This window comes from Hemitrygon akajei, unplaced genomic scaffold (genome assembly GCF_048418815.1).
Source record: "Hemitrygon akajei unplaced genomic scaffold, sHemAka1.3 Scf000053, whole genome shotgun sequence".
Classification (NCBI taxonomy): domain Eukaryota; kingdom Metazoa; phylum Chordata; class Chondrichthyes; order Myliobatiformes; family Dasyatidae; genus Hemitrygon; species Hemitrygon akajei.
Genome location: NW_027331939.1, coordinates 613,326 through 632,193, shown reverse-complemented (window position 1 = coordinate 632,193; position 18,868 = coordinate 613,326). Strand labels below are relative to the sequence as shown.

Here is an 18,868-nt window from a genome sequence, read left to right as displayed (position 1 = left end):
TACTGTGAGTGTCGCTTTAAATGCCTGATTGAGGCGGGGCTGTGACATCAGACACAAGGAGAGAGAGAGAGAGAAAGTCAAAACCACAGTGAGCTCATCATCTTATTTAGCCTGGAAAAAATCATGCAGGTGTATAAGATGATGAGAGGCATTGGTCGTGTGGATAGCCAGAGGCTTATTCCCCAGGGCTGAAATGGCTAACACGAGGGGTAATCAGTTTAAGCTTCTTGGAAGTAGGGACAGAGGAGATGTCAGAGCTAAGTTTTTTAAGCAAAGAGTGGTGTGTGTGTGGAATGCACCACCAGTGACAGTGGTAGAGGCGGATACAATAGAGTCTTTTAAGAGACTCTCAGATAGGTACATGGAGCTTAGGAAAATGGGTGGCTATGTGGCAGGGTAATTCTAAGCAGCTTCTAGAGTAAGATACATGGTCGGCACAGCAATGTGGGACAAAGCATCTGTAATGTGCTGTGCATTTATATGTTTCCATGAAATTCACGGGAAATCTCCTATCCCACGGAGTGGTGACTAGTTGCAACCTGTCATCTCAGGGAGAGTGAGAGGGGAACAACAGGGAGAGATTTTGATAAACTGATATAGAACAGAAACATGGGCAGGGACCAGATGGGCCGAGTGGCCTCTCTAGTGTACATTGTAAGTGTGGTAGAGACAGTAAGTACCTGTGACATGGGATTTGATACAGAACTGATTTATCTTTCACAGATCCACAATATTAAACACCAGTCTAGTTTAAGGCTAACATCAGCAGAACAGACTCCTCCAATGCTCAGTGACCAGGGTTCAGTCCTGGGTGCGATGAGCAGCCGCAAGAACTGCAGAATCTGACAGTAACAGTCCCTCATGAACCTGCAGCTGCCTTCAGTCACCGTGATGGCTAAACTTTTAACACGGAGCTGATTTGAACTTCCTCCCTGATGTAGGAGCGCTCAGACTGAAGATGTAGGGGAGAAGGAAAAAAAAGAGATAATAAAGTTGTTTAGGGATAAACAGAGAGGAAGAGGTGGAAAGTTTCTTGAATGCATCTATTTTAATGCTAGGAGCATTGTAAGAAAGGTGGATGAGCTTAGAGTATGGATTGATAACTGAAAAATGATGTTGTATCTTTTTGAGAAACATGGTTGCAGGAGGGGTGTGATTGGCAACTAAATATTCCTGGATTTCGTTGCTTCTGGTGTGATAGAATCAGAAGGGCAAGAGGGGGAGGTATTGCAATGCTTGTCTGAGAAAATATTACAGCAGTGCTTTGACAGGATAGATTACAGGGCTCATTTAGGGAGCCTATTTGGGTGGAATTGAGGAATGGGAAAGGTATAGTAACACTTATAGGGGTGTATTATAAACCACCTAATTGGGAGCGAGAATTGGAGGAGCAAATTTGTAAGGAGATAGCAGATATTTGTAGTAAGCACAAGGTTGTGATTGTGGGAGATTCTAATTTTCCACACATAGAAACATTGAAAATAGGTGCAGGAGTAGGCCATTCGGCCCTTCGAGCCTGCAACACCATTCAGTATGATCATGGCTGATCATCCAACTCAGAACCTTGTACCTGCTTTCTCTCCATACCCCCAATCCCTTTAGCCACAAGGGCCATATCTAACTCCCTCTTAAATATAGCCAATGAACCGGCCTCAACTGTTTCCTGTGGCAGAGAATTCCACAGATTCTCCACTCTCTGTGTGAAGAAGTTTTTCCTCATCTCGGTCCTAAAAGTCTTCCCCTTTATCCTTAAACTGTGACCCCTCGTTCTGGACTCCCCCAACATCGGAAACAATCTTCCTGCATCTAGCCTGTCCAATCCCTTTAGAATTTTATACGTTTCAATAAGATCCCCCATCAATCTTCTAAATTCTAGTGAGTATAAGCCTAGTCGATCCAGTCTTTCTTCATATGAAATCCTGCCATCCCAGGAATCAATCTGGTGAACCTTCTTTGTACTCCCTCTATGGCAAGAATGTCTTTCCTTAGATTAGGGGACCAAAACTTCACACAATACTCTAGGTGCAGTCTCACCAAGGCCTTGTACAACTGCAGTAGAACCTCCCTGCTCCTGTACTCAAATCCTTTTGCTATGAATGCCAGCATACCATTCACCTTTTTCACCGCCTGCTGTACCTGCATGCCTCTCTTCAATGACTGGTGTACAATGACACCCAGGTCACCTCCCCTTTTCCTAATCGGCCACTGTTCAGATAATAATCTGCTTTCCTGTTCTTGCAACCAAAATGGATAACCTCATATTTATCCACATTAAATTGCATCTGCCATGAATTTGCCCACTCACCTAACCTATCCAAATCACCCTGCATCCTCCTCACAGCTAACACCGCCGCCCAGCTTCGTGTCATCTGCAAACTTGGAGATGCTGCGTTTAATTCCCTCATCTAAATCATTAATATATAATGCAAACAACTGGGGTCCCAGCACTGAGCCTTGCGGTACCCCGCTAGTCACTCCCTGCCATTCTGAAAAGGTCCCATTTACTCCCACTCTTTACTTCCTGTCTGCCAACCAATTCTCTATCCACATCAATACCATACCCCCAATTCCGTGTGCTATAAGTTTACACACTAATCTCCTGTTGGGCCCTTGTCAAAAGCCTTTTGAAAATCTAAATATACCACATCAACTGGCTCTCCCCTATCCACTCTACTAGTTACACCTTCAAAAAATTCTATAAGATTCGTCAGACATGAATTTCCTTTCACAAATCCATGCTGACTTTGTTCAATGATTTCACCTCTTTCCAAATGTGCTGTTATCACATCTTTGATAACCGACTCTAGCATTTTCCTCACCACTGACGTCAGACTAACTGGTCTATAATTCCCCGGTTTTTCTCTCCCTCCTTTTTTAAAAACTGGGGTTACATTAGCCACCCTCCAATCCTCAGGAACTAATCCAGAATTTAAGGAGTTTTGAAAAATTATCACTAATGCATCCACTATTTCTTGGGCTACTCTGGGATGCAGACCATCTGGCCCTGGGGATTTATCTGCCTTTAATCCCTTCAATTTACCTAACACCACTTCCCTACTAACATGTATTACCCTCAGTTCCTCCATCTCACTAGACCCTCGGTCCCTTACTATTTCCGGAGGATTATTTATGTCCTCCTTAGTGAAGACAGAACCAAAGTTGTTATTCAATTGGTCTGCCATGTCTTTGTTCCCTATGATCATTTCACCTGCTTCTGACTGTAAAGGTCCTTACATTTGTCTTGACCAATCTTTTTCTTTTCACAAAGCTGTAATTTATGTTCCCTGCCAGCTTTCTCTCATAACCTTTTTTCCCTTTCCTAATTAAGGTCTCTGAATTTCTCCCAGTCCGCAGGTATGCCGCTTTTTCTGGCTCATTTATGTTTCTTCTTTGGACTTGATACTATCCCTAATTTCCCTTGTCAGCCATGGGTGCACTACCTTCCCTGGTTTATTCTTTTGCCAAACTGGGATGAACAATTGTTGTAGTTCATCCATGTGATCTTTAAATGCTTGCCATTGCATATCCACCGTCAACCCTTTGAGTATCATTTGCCAGACTATCTTAGCTAATTCACGTCTCATACCTTCAAAGTTAACCTTCTTTAAGTTCAGAACTTTTGTTTCTGAATTAACTATGTCACTCTCCATCTTAATGAAGAATTCCACCATATTATGGTCACTCTTACCCAAGGGGTCTCGCACGACAACATTTCCTTCCTCGTTGCTCAATACCTAATGTAGAATGGCCTGCTCTCTAGTTTGTTCCTCAACATTCATATGCAATAAAACAAATTATTATCTGAATGGCCGATTATGAAAAGGGGAGGTGCAATGAGACCTGAGTGTTATTGTACACCAGTCATTGAAAGTGGGCATGCAGGTACAGCAGGCGGTGAAAAAGGCAAATGGTATGTTGGCATTCATAGCAAGAGGATTCAAGTATAGGAACAGGGAGGTTCTACTGCTGTTGTACAAGGCCCTGGTGAGGCCACAGCCGGAGTACTGTGTGCAGTTTTGGTCCCCTAATCTGAGGAAAGACATCCTTGCCATAGAGGGAGTACAAAGAAGGTTCACCAGATTGATTCCTGGGATGGCAGGACTTTCATATGAAGAAAGATTGGATCGACTAAGCTTTTACTCGCTGGAATTTAGAAGATTGAGGGGGGATCTTATTGAAATGTATAAAATTCTAAAGGGATTGGACAGGCTAGATGCAGGAAGATTGTTTCCGATGTTGGGGGAATCCAGAATGAGGGGTCACAGTTTAAGGATAAAGGGGAAGACTTTTAGGACCGAGATGAGGAAAAACTTCTTCACACTGAGAGTGGAGAATCTGTGGAATTCTCTGCCACAGGAAACAGTTGAGGCCAGTTCATTGGCTATATTTAAGAGGGAGTTAGATATGGCCCTTGTGGCTAAAGGGATTGGGGGTATGGACAGAAAGCAGGTACAGGGTTCTGAGTTGGATGATCAGCTATGATCATACTGAATGGCGGTGCAGGCTCGAAGGGCCGAATGGCCTACTCCTGCACCTATTTTCTATGTTTCTATCCACGGTCAACCGTTTAAATATCATTTGCCAGTTTGTCTTAGCTAATTCACGTCTCATATCTTCAAAGTTGCCCTTCTTTAAGTTCAGAACATTTGGTTCTGAATTAACTATGTCACTCTCCATCTTTAAAGCTATTATTAATGCTTTTTGAGTTAGTGATTTAGATGCATATCATATTTTTACTGAGTTAAGTATTGTATGTAATTAGTTTTTGCTACAAGTGTATGGGACATTGGAAAAAAGGTTGAATTTCCCCATGGGGATGAATAAAGTATCTATCTATCTATCTATATTATGGTCACTCTTACACAAGGGGTCTCGCATGACAAGATTGCTAATTAACCCTTCCTCATTGCTCAATACCCAGTCTAGAATGGCCTGCTCTCTAGTTGGTTCCTCGACATGTTGGTTCAGAAAACCATCCCGCACACATTCTAAGAAATCCTCTTCCTCAGCACCCTTACCAATTTGGTTCACCCAATCTATATGTAGATTGAAGTCACCCATTATAACTGCTGTTCCTTTTTTGCACGCATTTCTAATTTCCTGTTTAATGCCATCCCCAACCTCACTACTACTGTTAGGTGGCCTGTACACAAATCCCACCAGCGTTTTATGCCCCTTAGTGTTACGCAGCTCTACCCATATCGATTCCACATCCTCCAGGCTAATGTCCTTCCTTTCTATTGCGTTAATCTCTTCTCTAACCAGCAACACAATCCCACCTCCTTTTCTTTCCTGTCTATCCCTCCTGAATATTGAATATCCCTGGATGTTGAGCTCCTATCCTTGGTCACCCTGGAGCCATGTCTCTGTGATTCCAACTATATCATATTCATTAATAACTATCTGCACATTCAATTCATCCACCTTATTACGAATGCTCCTTGCATTGACACACAAAGCCTTCAGGCTTGTTTTTACAACACTTATACAATTATGTTGAAAAGTGGCCCTTTTTGATTTTTGTCAGTGGATTTGACTGCCTGTCACTTTTACTTTTCACCTTACAACTTTTTGCTTCTACTCTCATTTTACACCCCTCTGTCTCTCTGCACTTGTTCCTATACCCCCGCCACATTAGTTTAAATCCTCCTGAACAGCAGTAGCAAATGCTCCCCCTAGGACTAGCAGAAGGGACAGCCCTCAGTGAATCCTGTGTATGCAGACTGGAAGCCTCAAGAAATGATAATGATCATGAATCATGCCCCAGATAGAAAAGAAAAACCAGCACAGTTTGCTCAGTGTGTCCACAGTACTACACAAATGTTTAATGCGACTCTGCAAGATTTATTCGGTCTCTCCTGCATGATTCTCTCAGCTGATGAGGGGTGGAAATGGAAGGCAGAATTGAGATACCAAACCTATCAGGAGTTACAGGCGAGAAACCATAATGAGAATGAACAGACAGACCAGATCATTCAAGCTTTGTAAAGGGCTCTCCAGCAACCTGTAAACATCACTAAAGTACCTGAATGCAAACCTAAACCTGGGGAATGGGGACCAGACTATTGAGAGCGATTTGTGTCCTGCTACGGCACCTTCGCAGGAGACCAAGACTTTAATGATGGGAATCTGTCCCCCCAGTTCAATGCCCTACTGTTCCAATGCTTACCAACTAAGTTAGCCAATATGATTAAAACAAATAATATGGATTGGCCTGACAATGACCGAAATCGAATGCGACGAGCTTTGACATATCATTAGGACCCAACTATCGAATCCCCATCAACCCCGAAGGGAACTAATATTAAAGGTGAATATGCTCAGCGGGAAGAAGGACGCGAGCGGGCTATATCTGAGAAACAGAAATGGGAACAAAAACCGACCAAGGGACAGGTGGGGACAACAACCCATTTAGAAACTGACAAGAAGATGCTTCCAACCATGAGTGTCAACCCTCAGGAAGAGCCCAGTGTAATATTGCAAGTTGCTGGAAATCCAATTCCATTTATGACTGATATGAGGCAACCACAACGACTCTCGATCAGGAAATAGTATCGGAAAAGGGATTCCAGCTATCAGACGCTACAATCACTCTGTCAGGGTTCAAAGGCACGGAACGTACGTATTCACGTACCCAGCCACTGCAGGTGGAATTCCAGGGGAACCAGTGTGAGGTTTCATTTACAGTCACCACCAGACGGGGGTGTAATCTCATAGGGAGAGACTTCCTCTGTCCGTTGGAAGTCGAGATTCTATGCACGGACAAGGATATCACGCTGGAACTGCGAACAACTGATAGCTTCCTCAGTTTCTGACCACCCAGTGGTGGGCACTTTATCTGGACTCCAGTACATTTGAACCCCTTCTGCCAGCGGCCGACTCTCATGTGACTCTGTGTTATGACCCTACGTGGTGCTCAACTGAGGAAAGCTAATATTATGCACTCCTCGAGGGACAGAAATTCCCAGTCATGGTGATTGGAGAGGTTAAAGGAAGAGATGGCATTGCATTTCTTGCTGAAGTTCCAGATTTCTTTTGGCAACAGACAGGATTGGTGGTTCCCCATACCACCTTCAGGGTTTGCCCTGGGTTCAAGCCAAAGAGCCTAGGGCTCCTTGCCTACACCCTGTCGAAACAGGCCTCCAGCACAGAGGGAGACTGGCAAGACTTTGCCGTGGACCAACTCCGATACTGGAAGGAGTTTGAGGTGAAAACAGGACATCTGGTAAGACATTCTTTTAACAGTGACCGAACCCAAGACGTTATACCCCATCTCTGGGCAATTTCAGTCCATGAAGTCAGCCCTCCTGTCCGGATCACTGTGAAAGAAGGACAGACTCTCCCATCCATTCCGCAATACCCCCTCTAGCCCGTCCGGATCACTGTGACTGAAGGACAGACTCTCCCATCCATTCCGCAATACCCCCTCTAGTCCGAGGCAACGTTTTATGAGGATGGAAGCTCTTTTGTGGATCGAGCAGGAAAACGATATTCTGACTAAGCGATAGTGACGGACAGTGAAGTAATTGAACAGGCATCTTTTGAAGCGGCTGTCTCCACCCAGAAGGCTGAGCTGTTTGCTCTGACTCGTGCCTGTATCCCAGCAACAGACTAAAGTGGGAACATTTACATAGACTCCCGTTAAGCGTTTGGAATTGTACATGACTACGGGGATCTCTGGGAACGTGGGGATTCCTGACCTCCTCTGGCCACCCCATTAGTAATGTCACTTTTGTAAACAACTTACTCACCGCTCTACAGCTACCTCGAGTTTTGTTCTTCTCAGGGGGACGCCTCTGAGGAGGAGTGAAAACTGTGGTCCCAGATGGGGTGCCAGAAAGACCCTGACCTAGGTTTTTGGATCTCCCAGCGGGACAGGTTTGGGTTCCTAGACAGTTTTTACCAATACTGGTTGATTATATACATAATTGTACACACCTGGGAAAGGAGGGAATGGTTGGTATCCTGTACCCTGCACACCGGGTACGAGTCCCTTGACAGGTGGATCTTTTTCGTGTCTACAAGTTGATTTTATTGAATTGCCTAGAATACATTGCTATAGATACTGCTTAGTTATTATAGATGTGTTTAGTAGATGGATTGAAGCTGTTCCAACTACCATTAATACTGTTATGACTGTTGTGAAGGTATTATTACGGGAAATAATTCCCAGGTACGGCCTGCCAGAGATGCTGAGCTCTGACAATGACCCACACTTCATGATGAAAGTAAACAAAGGCGTACGTAACAAACTAGCTATCAAGCAACAATTCCACTGTGTACACCACCCACGGGCCGCTGGCACAGTGGAGAGAGCCAATGGCACTCTGAAGAGTAAACTGGCCAAACTAACAGTGGAGACTGGACTCACTTGGTTGAAGGTCCTACCGTTATCCAGTTCCACATGAGGGTTACCCCACAGGGGAAAACAGGGTTGTCACCAGCTGAAATCATTTATGGATGGCCCATGAAGACACCCTGGGGACTAAGCCCTTGTGTACCATTGCTCCCAGAAAGTCTACCAGCAAAATTGGATATTCATACCCGAGGGGAAGACATGGGGAAATATATATACCAACTAACCAAAATTTTCCAAGCATACATTCACAGGTATGACAGGCTTACAAGGAAGAGAACTACTCTGCACCATGGAACCTGGGATTTTTTTTCCTGATGAAGAACTGGGATTAAGGGAATTTCGGACCTCGGAGGAGAGGACCATATCAGGTGTTACCGACCACTCACATGGGTGTGAAACTGAAGGGACAATCTCGGTGGATACATCATTAGGCGCCAAACATGTTACTGAAGGAACTGAGTAGAAGGTCTCTCTCGGACTAATGGAAAATGTATTGGTTGTTAGTGGTGTTCATGTTTATGCCTTTGAGAGGGCTCGCCCCAGCATCCGGGGGCCCCCATGTTAACACATTTCCATCTTTCTGTCATACCTATGCCAAACAGGTAGAACTAGGGTCCTGCTGGGTTTGTGCTGAAATTCCACAGCATTGTAAAACTATGGTTCCAATGTCAGTAATCCTGCTCAACCAGAGTGAGGAACTCTCAGCCTGGGCTTTCTCAAATAACATACGGGGAAGTGAGATGAGGATCTGTGGTCCAGACAGAGATGACTGTGGCTGTCAGTGTTTTGAGGGATGGTGTCTCAGGCCCCCATCAAACGGAACTTCCTGTACTGGGAAACATGCATCCTAGCCAGAACCGCAGGTGCCCAGCAGCCGAGAGGAACAACTGAGACTGATTAATTTTGGATGATTACTTTTCTCTCCTATGGAGTAGCCAGGAATTCACGAGAGATCATCAATTTGGCTACAGCACTTGAGGAGCTGGCCACAACACTGCAGGGGCCCTGACAGAAACACAGGCCCAAGTAACAGAAATATCCACTGAAATGATTGCAATCTGGCAAACAGTCATACAGAATCGTACAGCTTTAGAGTTTATCCCAGCTGAGAAAGAGGGAACCTGTGCTGTTATTGACACAGAATGCTGCTGATATCCCTGATGAATCTACTAACATTACACCCCTCTCCGAGCACACTGCAAAGGAGATTGACAGCATCAAGAAAGTAGGGCAGGATTTACACGGGTTCACCGAAGGGTCGAAATGGTGATCTTTGAAGGCCTGTTTGGTAATATGTGGGGCATGATACTGCATTATGTCCTAATAGTTGTACATATCTTTGTTACAATTACTGTTGTACCCTGTCTTTACCCACTGATAAGTCAATGCTGTCATCAGTTGCTATCTCTGTAAGAAGTTACTGTGTTGTTGATAATGTAATGATCAAAAGGAGGGAAGGATAAAGTCTGTAAAATGGTTAACACTTCGTTAAACAATAGCAGCCTGTTTTTCTGAAAGAAACTGCTGATGATCAACCGATGTGCTGAGCCATGTTTCTTCTTGTGGGTAGCTAGCTAGAGTTTCAAGATGCTTATCTCCTTGCGCATTCACATGTAGAGATAGGATAGCTTCAGTCTGTTCTGTGTGTGTAAACCATTATGACTATTTTGTAGTTTGTCTTTAGGGGCTACAGCCTGTCATGTAGTAAATATCTTTGGCTCCAGCCTGTCTTGTGTGGGGGTATCTGGATGGATATATCTGTGGTGAAGGGGAATTGTTAGTCAGTTAGTGGATTGGGTGGGAACAGTCACAGACTGTTCCTGTTTGAGCGACTAACTAAGTAAGCCCTGGGTGCTTGGAATAAAGAGTTTGTACCGTATGGTCTCAGAGTGACTTTATCCAGATTCGACTTCCACAGAGTGGGAGTGGTTTTAAAGGGCTGGGCTGCTGGAAGCACATTACCAGACCTGGTGTGATTGCAACTGTGTCTGACAGAGGCATAAATGGTTCTTCTGGGCACATTCAGTCTCACCAACTATTTCCCACCTTCTATTGTACAGGTATGTAATGTATAAAGGACCAGTGTTTGAGTAAATGAGACTCACCAAACTTCCTCCTCACTGACTCACTGGGATCTCCAAGTCAGCTGATTCGGAGTTGTTCTCTCCAGTTGATGCTCTCAGTCCTCGGGCCAGTTCACTTGTTGCTATTCCCACATCTTTAGCCATGGTTTGCTTCCAGCTGGGGTTTTTCTTCCAATAAACCTCTCACCGCAGGTCTAACATTAACCAGAGAGATAATGAAGCACATTAACAATGAAAAGGAGAACCAAACATTTCTGCTTAATGTTACTAAGAACAAAACTCACTGAAATTTAAACGTTGAAGCCAAATATAATAATCTCAGTGAACAATCTTTTATTGTCCCTCACACATCACAAAACAATATGGGATAAGAAGGAGCCATCATTCTGTCATGGTAATACATAAGACACAGGAACAGGATTTGGTGATTTGATCCATCTGGGCTATTAACGTGCAGGAGCAATGTGTGGTTAAGTGCCATGCTCAAGGCTACAACACACTGCCTGGCCTGAGGCTCAAACTCATGACCTTCAGATTGCTTAACCACTTGGCCACGTGCACATCACAGAAACCACTCTCCCCCCTAGACTTCCCAGTCCCTCGGTAAAGCAGGCAGTGAAATCAAAGATCCCCACAACCTGGGACGTTCTCCTCTCTCACCCACCCCAGTCTGGGAGAAGACACAACAGCCAGAAAGCTCAAGGACAAATGTGAGCAGCCTCAGGAAATGAGGCGAGTTGGGGGAAGTTAACGGGACTCAGTGACCAACGTCAGATCCCCCAACACAACATAGAGGAAGCATCCTGACCCATCCGGGGACTCTGAGCACACACCACGTCATCTTGCATCACAAAGTGAAGGGTAGGGCAGATCTGCAGTAAACAGCCTCACGTGACCTGTTGGTGGGTCTCCCATTTCAACTCTGCGGAAATAGACTGCTTGGGCTCCAGGTTTGGATCATTCAATGCAGGTTAAGTGAAGTCGACACATTTTTGACCAGACTGGATAATCGGAAAATAAATGAGTAATTGGTCCTCAGTTTGGGGCTCACGACCCACATCGGAACTCCCTGCTTGGGATCGGTCTCAATACTCACCGATGGGAACGCAGTATCTTTGGCCCACAGACAGTGATCCCGACCCCTGGCTCCCCCACCCAGGAGGTGAGGACCCTTCCCTCGATCCTACAGATGATGCACTTCAGCACTGAGCGGTAAAGAAAACACCGCCTGGCCGGAGACAGTGTACATGCGCGAAGTGAGTGTCACATCATCCAGAGGGCAGGGCCTCGAAAACAGATGCACAGGTGCTGCCCATCTGCTGTTAAATGGGAGGGGCAAACGGGATCACGTGACCAGTCGGGTCTCCCACTCCAGGCAGAGTTTTCCAGCTACCCACCGTTCTGTGTAAAGAAACAAACATGCTGCTTACATCTCCTCTCACCTTAAATATATTAGACATTTCAACCCCCAGGAAAAATAGATTGTCTGTCCACTCAGAATCAGAATCAGGTTTATTATCACCGCTGTGTGTCATGAAATTTGAAAACCGTGCAGCAGCAGTTCAATGCAATACATATTATAGAAGGAAAAAAAAACAAAATAATAAAAATAAACAACTAAATCATTTACAGTGTATCTGGGACCATTACTCTTTGTGATTTTGATAAATGACCTGGATGAGGAAGTGGAGGGATGGGTTAGCAAGTTTGCTGATGACACAAAGGTTGGGGGAGTTGTGGATAGTGTGGAGGGCTGTCAGAGGTTACAGCGGGACATTGATAGGATGCAAAAATGGGCTGAAAAGTGGCAGATGGAGTTCAACCAAGATAAGTGTGAAGTGGTTCATTTTGTTAGGTCAAACATGATGGCAGAATATAACATTAATGGTAAGACTCTTGGCAGTGTGGAGGATCAGAGGGATCCTGGGGTCCCAGTCCATAGGACACTCAAAGTTGCTACGCAGGTTGACTCTGTGGTTAAGAAGCCATATGATGCATTGACGTTCATCAATCGTGGGATTGAATTTAGGAGCCGAGAGGTAATGTTGCAGCTATATGTGATGCTGGTCACACCCCACTGTGCTCAATTCTGGTTGCCTCACTACACGAAGCATGTGGAAACCATAGAAATGGTGCAGTGGATATTTACACAGATGTTGCCTGGATTGGGGAGCATGCCTTATTAGAATAGTTTGAGAGAACTTGGCCTTTCCTACTTGGAGCAACGGAGGATGAGAGGTGACCTGATAGAGGTGTATAAGATGATGAGATGCATTGATCGTGTGGATAGTCAGAGACTTTTTCCCAGGTCTGAAATGGTTATGAAAAGACAGCACAGGTTTAAGGTGCTGGGGAGTAGTTGCAGAGGAAATGTTATGGATAAGTTTTTTTACTCAGAGAGTGGTGAGTGTGTGGAATTGGCTACCAGCAACGGTGGTAGAGGTGGGTAGAATATGGTCTTTTGGATAGGTACCTGGAGACACTGGAGAAAAATAAAGAAATTCTAGCTTAGAAAAATAGAGGGCTATGGGTAACCATAGTAATTCCTAAGGTAGGGACATGTTGGCACAACTTTGTGGGCCGAAGGTCTTGTATTGTGCTGTAGGTTTTCTATGTTTCTGTGAATAAATAAAAAATCGTGCAACAAACAGAAATACTATATATTTTAAATGTGAGGTAGTGTTCAAGGGTTCAATATCCATTTAGCAATCGGATGGCAGAGGGGAAGAAACTGTTCCTGAATCACTGAGTGTGAGCCTTCAGACTTCTGCACCTCCTTACCTGCTGGTAACATTGAGAAAACCACATGCCCTGGGTGCTGGAGGTCCTTGCTAATGGACGCTGCCTTTCTGAGACATGGCTTCTAATCCTCTGGTAATCTTATAAACGTCTATCCAGTCTCACCCCAGCCGGCAAGGCTCCGGAGAAAACGACACAATTTTGTCCAACCTCTCGTTATAGCTCAGGCCCTCTAATCCAGGCAATATCCAGGTAAATTTTTCTGCGCCCACTCCAAAGCCCCGATATCCTTCTGAGAATGGGAGTGACCAGAACTGTATGAAACACTCCAGATGTGGCCTAACTATGTGGAGCGCCACAGGGAACCGTACTCTCTCCGGTCCTGTTCACCCTGTACACATCAGACTTCCAATATAACTCGGAGTCCTGCCATGTGCAGAAGTTCGCTGATGACACGGCCATAGTGGGGTGTGTCAGGAATGGACAGGAGGAGGAGTATAGGAAACTGATACAGGACTTTGTGATATGGTGCAACTCAAACTACCTGCGTCTCAATATCACCAAGACCAAGGAGATGGTGGTGGACTTTAGGAGATCTAGGCCTCATATGGAGCCAGTGATCATTAATGGAGAATGTGTGGAGCAGGTTAAGACCTACAAGTATCTGAGAGTACAGTTAGACGAGAAGCTAGACTGGACTGCCAACACAGATGCATTGTGCAGGAAGGCACAGAGTCGACTGTACTTCCTTAGAAGGTTGGCGTCATTCAATGTCTGCAGTGAGATGCTGAAGATGTTCTATAGGTCAGTTGTTGAGAGCGCCCTCTTCTTTGTGGTGGCGTGTTGGGGAGGAAGCATTAAGAAGAAGGACGCCTCACGTCTTAATAAGCTGGTAAGGAAGGCGGGCTCTGTCGTGGGCAAAGTACTGGAGAGTTTAACATCGGTAGCTGAGCGAAGGGCGCTGAGTAGGCTACGGTCAATTATGGAAAACCCTGAACATCCTCTACATAGCACCATCCAGAGACAGAGAAGCAGTTTCAGCGACAGGTTATTCTCAGACAGGATGAAGAGGTCAATACTCCCCAATGCCATTAGGCTTTACAATTCAACTGCCAGGACTTAAGAACTTTTTTTAAAGCTATTATTAATGCTTTTTGAGTTAGTGATTTAGATGCATATCATATTATTACTGAGTTAAGTATGTATGTAATTAGTTTTTGCTACAACAAGTGTATGGGACATTGGAAAAAATGTTGAATTTCCCCATGGGGATGAATAAAGTATCTATCTATCTATCTATCTAACTAGTTTTATAAAGCTGCAACACAACTTCCCGACTTTTGAACTCAATGCTTCAACTAATAAAGACAACCATGCCATTTGCCTTCTTAACCACCCGATCAATCTGTGAAGTCTCTTTCTGGGAGCGATGAACTTGGAGTCTAAGATCCCTCTGATTATCAACACTGTTCAGGGTTTTGCATTTAACAGTGTACTGTCTCATACATTCGACCTACCGAGCTGCCAAGATGATCATCACTAATCAAATCTCACTGAGATTTCTCAGGTCCTGTTGAATTTATTACCAAGTGTACAAGTACGGGAAGGTACAGGGACAGAGAAACACTGACTTGTGGCAGCATCACAGGCGAGTACATTCAGATAACACACGGGACACAAATTATACAATTCTTTGTCAGTAACAAGATAGAAACATGTTTTACTTCCTCCGGCTAATAGGACCAGAACAACAGGGGCTGAGCGGCGGCTCATCTCAGACGGTTCGGTGTGAAGGTCTCACAACCCGGACCGACCCCGGCAGATTCTGTGAAGGAAGCGAGGCGAGGCCGCCAGTTCGGGAAAGTTCATCCCCTCCCCCTTCAGGTTTCACCGATCACCTTGTGTTTCTCTCTCCCATCCCCACCCCCACCTTTTATTCTCCAGTCCTGCCGAAGGGTTTCGGCCGCTAATGTCGACTGTATTCTTCCCCTAGATGCTGCCCGGCCTGCTGAGTTCCTCCAGCATTTTGTGCGCGTTGCTCGCATTTCCAGCATCTGCAGATTTTCTCTTGTTTGAGTTCGGGAAAGTTAACTCACCGCTCAACGTCAGACCTCCCCGCTCGGGACCGGCTTCAATACTCACCGAAGGGAAATTGTTGGTGTTGCCCCGCAGAGAATAATCCGTCTCCGTCTACCCATCCAAGGGGGCGAGGACCCCCTCCCGATCCCGAACCCTAACACGGATCCACCGCTGACCCACTTCCACAAAGAACGAAAAAAACATCACTGCCTGGCTCGGGCCTGTGAGCATGCGCAATGTGCTTCTTTTGCGTCACAGGCGGTGGGCGGGGCCACGGAAACAAACCCGCAAATGCTGCCGATCTGCGGTAAAACATGACCACGTTTCGCTGGAGGGTCTCCCATGTGACCGGTGACTGTTCCTCGCCCTTCACATACTGCCCTACCCACCGCCGCATTTCCCACATTATTTCATTATTTCCCTATATCATTTCCATACGTATTTAGATTTTCCCTCCATATCTTCCCCGATCCCTTTCCCTCCAGCCCCAGGTCACAGAGTTCTCAGAGTTATAGTTTTGATTCACTTCCCATCCCGACACACAATTCAGACCCACACAGAAAATGAGTTGGTTTCTTTTAAATCCGTCAACACACACAAAATGCTGGTGGAACGCAGCAGGTCAGGCAGCATCTATAGGGAGAAGCACTGTCGACGCTTCGGGCCGAGACCCTTCGACAGTCCTGAAACGTTCCGAAACGTGGACAGCGCTTCTCCCTATAGATGCTGCCTAACCTGCTGCGTTCCACCGGCATTTTGTGTCTGTTGCGTAAATTTCCAGCATCTGCAGATTTCCTCGTGTTTGTCATTTAAATCAGTCTATGTTTATAAACACTCATTTCTATTCACATTCCTCTGGTCTCACTGGACAGAAACACTGAAACATTAAGTGAGAAACAACAGGAGGAGGCCATTCGGCCCCTCTAACCATCAGTAAGATGGAGGCTACTCTCCCATCTCAGCCACATGCTTTTGCCAATCCTCATTTTCTCGATCCCTTGGGTCTCCACACATCTGCCAGCCTCTGTTTTATGTGAGGACGATCACCGAGTCTTCAACACCCTCTGTGGTGGGGATTTACAGACATTCACCACCCTCGGCGTGGAGACATTTCCCCTCATCTCAGTCCCGACATTTTCACTGCCATCATATTTGACCGACTAAAATGAACCACTTCACACTTACCTGGGCTGAACTCCATCTGCCACTTCTCAGCCCTGTTCTGCATCCTATCAATGTCCCGCTGTAAACTCTGACAGCCATCCACGCTATCCACAAAACATCCAACCTTTGTGTCATCAGCAAACTTACCAACCCATCCCTCCACTTCCTCATCCAGGTCATTTATAAAAACCACAAAGAGTAAGGGTCCCAGAACAGATCCCTGAGGCACTCCACTGGTCACCGGCCTCCATGCAGAATATGACCCATCTACAACCACTCTTTGCCTTCAGTGGGCAAGCCAGTTCTGGATCCACAAAGCAATGTCCCCATGCCTCCTTACTTTCTCAATAAGCCTTACATGGGTTACCGTATCAAATGCCTTGCTGAAATCTATATACACTACATCTACTGCTCTTCCTTCATCAATGTGTTTAGTCACATTGGGCTCGTAAGGCACGACCTGTCCTTCACAAAGTCATGCTGACTATTACTAATCATATTATACCTGTCCAAATGTTCATATCCATAGCGACTTATCCAATTTGATGCTTTCCAAAAGCTGCAGCACATCCTCTTTCTTAATATCTACATGCTCAAGCTTTTCAGTCTGCTGAAAGTCATCAGTACAATCACTAAGATCCTTTTCCATAGTGAATACTGAAGTAAAGTATTCATTAAGTACCTCTGCTATTTCCTTCGGTTCCATACCCACTCTCCCACTGTCACACTTGATATTTCAGGGCGAAAGGTGAAATATTTTTCGGGAATCTGAAGGGGAGTTCTTCACTCAGAGGTTGGTGAGAGTGTGGAATGAGCTGCCAGTGGAAGTGGTGGATGTGGGTTCGAGTTAGACACTAAAGAGAAATTTGGGTAAGGACATGGATGGGAAGTGTATGCAGGTAGTTGGCAGTAAAAACACAAACGGGTCGGTATCGACTAGAAGGGCCGAAATGCCTGTTTCAGTGCTGCTGGGCTCTGTGACTCTAATAATATTCTGATATGTAATTTCCACAGTCGTGTGCTTTGCAGCTAATTATCGAACCCAGTAATTTACAGCATGGGTGTAGAGGCTGCCCAGTGACTGTTCCTGTGATCAAAGTCAATGGGACGTCTCATCACTGAGCAGATGATATCTTCTCCATTCTCTTTCCCTCAGTCCGTCACTCAACACCTTCCATGTTTACAGGAAATCACAGAACTCACAGAGAAGGAAACCGTGACAGAGGATTCCCCGCTTTTCCTCAGACCTGGTGATGGGGAAAGGCTCCCAGTCCCAGAGAGTGATGTGGGAATCCTGTGTGGAAATCAGGAATGGGTTGGCAAAGTTGGACAAAATGCTGAAATAATTTCTGCAGCTCGGTATGGTAAAACAATGCACCGAACTGAAAATAACATTGAAATATTGCTGAAGTAACAAAGTACGTCAACAAAGTTCAGCCCATCATGTTGAGCTCAACCAAATAAATTAGCAACCAAATGGCCACTAAACTGATTCCTTGTGCCTGCACAATGTCCATCTCCCTCCATGTTCTTCACCTTTATGTGCCTGTCTCAGCGTCTCTTAAAAGTCTCTAATATATCTGCCTCTACCATCAGCCCAGGCATTCCAGACACCCACCAATCTCTGTGTGAAAGAACTTGCCTCTCACATCTCCTTTGAACCTACCCCCTCTCAGATTAACTGAGAAAAAGAATCACAATAAACATGCGATTGTACTGGAGTGAGTGTCATGGTCCGGTCCGTGAAATCCGCATTCCGGTTTACGGTCCGGTTCATCGATCCTCATTCCGGGATTTCCTGTTTTCCCTGGGTCCAGTGGCTGCCTTAATTGAGGCACCTGATTCTCGTTTTGGGCTGGCTCCATAAATCGTTTCGGGATTCAGATTCATTCAGCTGAACTGTTCTTTTCTTTCTCCGCACGGCTGAATCTCTGGCAGTTAGTTTGGCAGCTTATCTCAACAGTTATTTTGGCGCTAACCTTCGTCAGTTTCTTGCGCCTGCTACCTTGCCCGTAACCTCACCTGATACCTTGCCTGTATCGCCGTCAAGTTCAACCGCCGGAGTGAGACTGGAGCCTCGCCATGCCAAGATATGGAGGTATCTATTACTGAGCTTGGATCTGTCTCTTTGTGTCCCTGTGTTTAGTGTCCGTCAAGGAAAGAGACCCGGCCTTAGGAGGGGTCCTGACTCTGTATTGATCCCCGGCCCTAAGTCCTGTTCCCAAGGAGGGGTCCTGGTTCAGTGTTCTGTGTAGAACCCCGGCTCTCAGGCCTGTTCCCAAGGAGGGGTCCCGGCTCTGTGACCCTGTACTCCAACACCAAGGCTCTGTTCCAAGATCAAGTCAGGGCGCCATGTTCCAGCCCCGTCCAAGTCTGAGCTTCGTGTCCTCATCCAGTTCTGGTGCCTCACTGAGCCCAGGAGTACCTCGCCCAGCCTGGTTCT

The 18,868-nt window shown here is 45.6% G+C and overlaps 2 long non-coding RNA genes across 2 annotated transcripts in view; one reads left to right on the top strand and one right to left on the bottom strand.

Moving 5' to 3' along the window:
- LOC140721243 (uncharacterized) overlaps positions 1 to 15,430 on the bottom strand; it is a 219,605-nt gene extending 204,175 nt beyond the window's left edge. The window contains exons 1-2 of the long non-coding RNA XR_012097352.1: positions 15,325 to 15,430; positions 10,465 to 10,637 (exon numbers count right to left, since the gene is read on the bottom strand). This is a non-coding gene — a long non-coding RNA (uncharacterized lncRNA). The remainder of the gene's footprint in view (positions 1 to 10,464; positions 10,638 to 15,324) is intronic.
- LOC140721241 (uncharacterized) overlaps positions 1 to 18,868 on the top strand; it is a 100,112-nt gene that overhangs the window by 48,657 nt on the left and 32,587 nt on the right. The window lies entirely within an intron of this gene.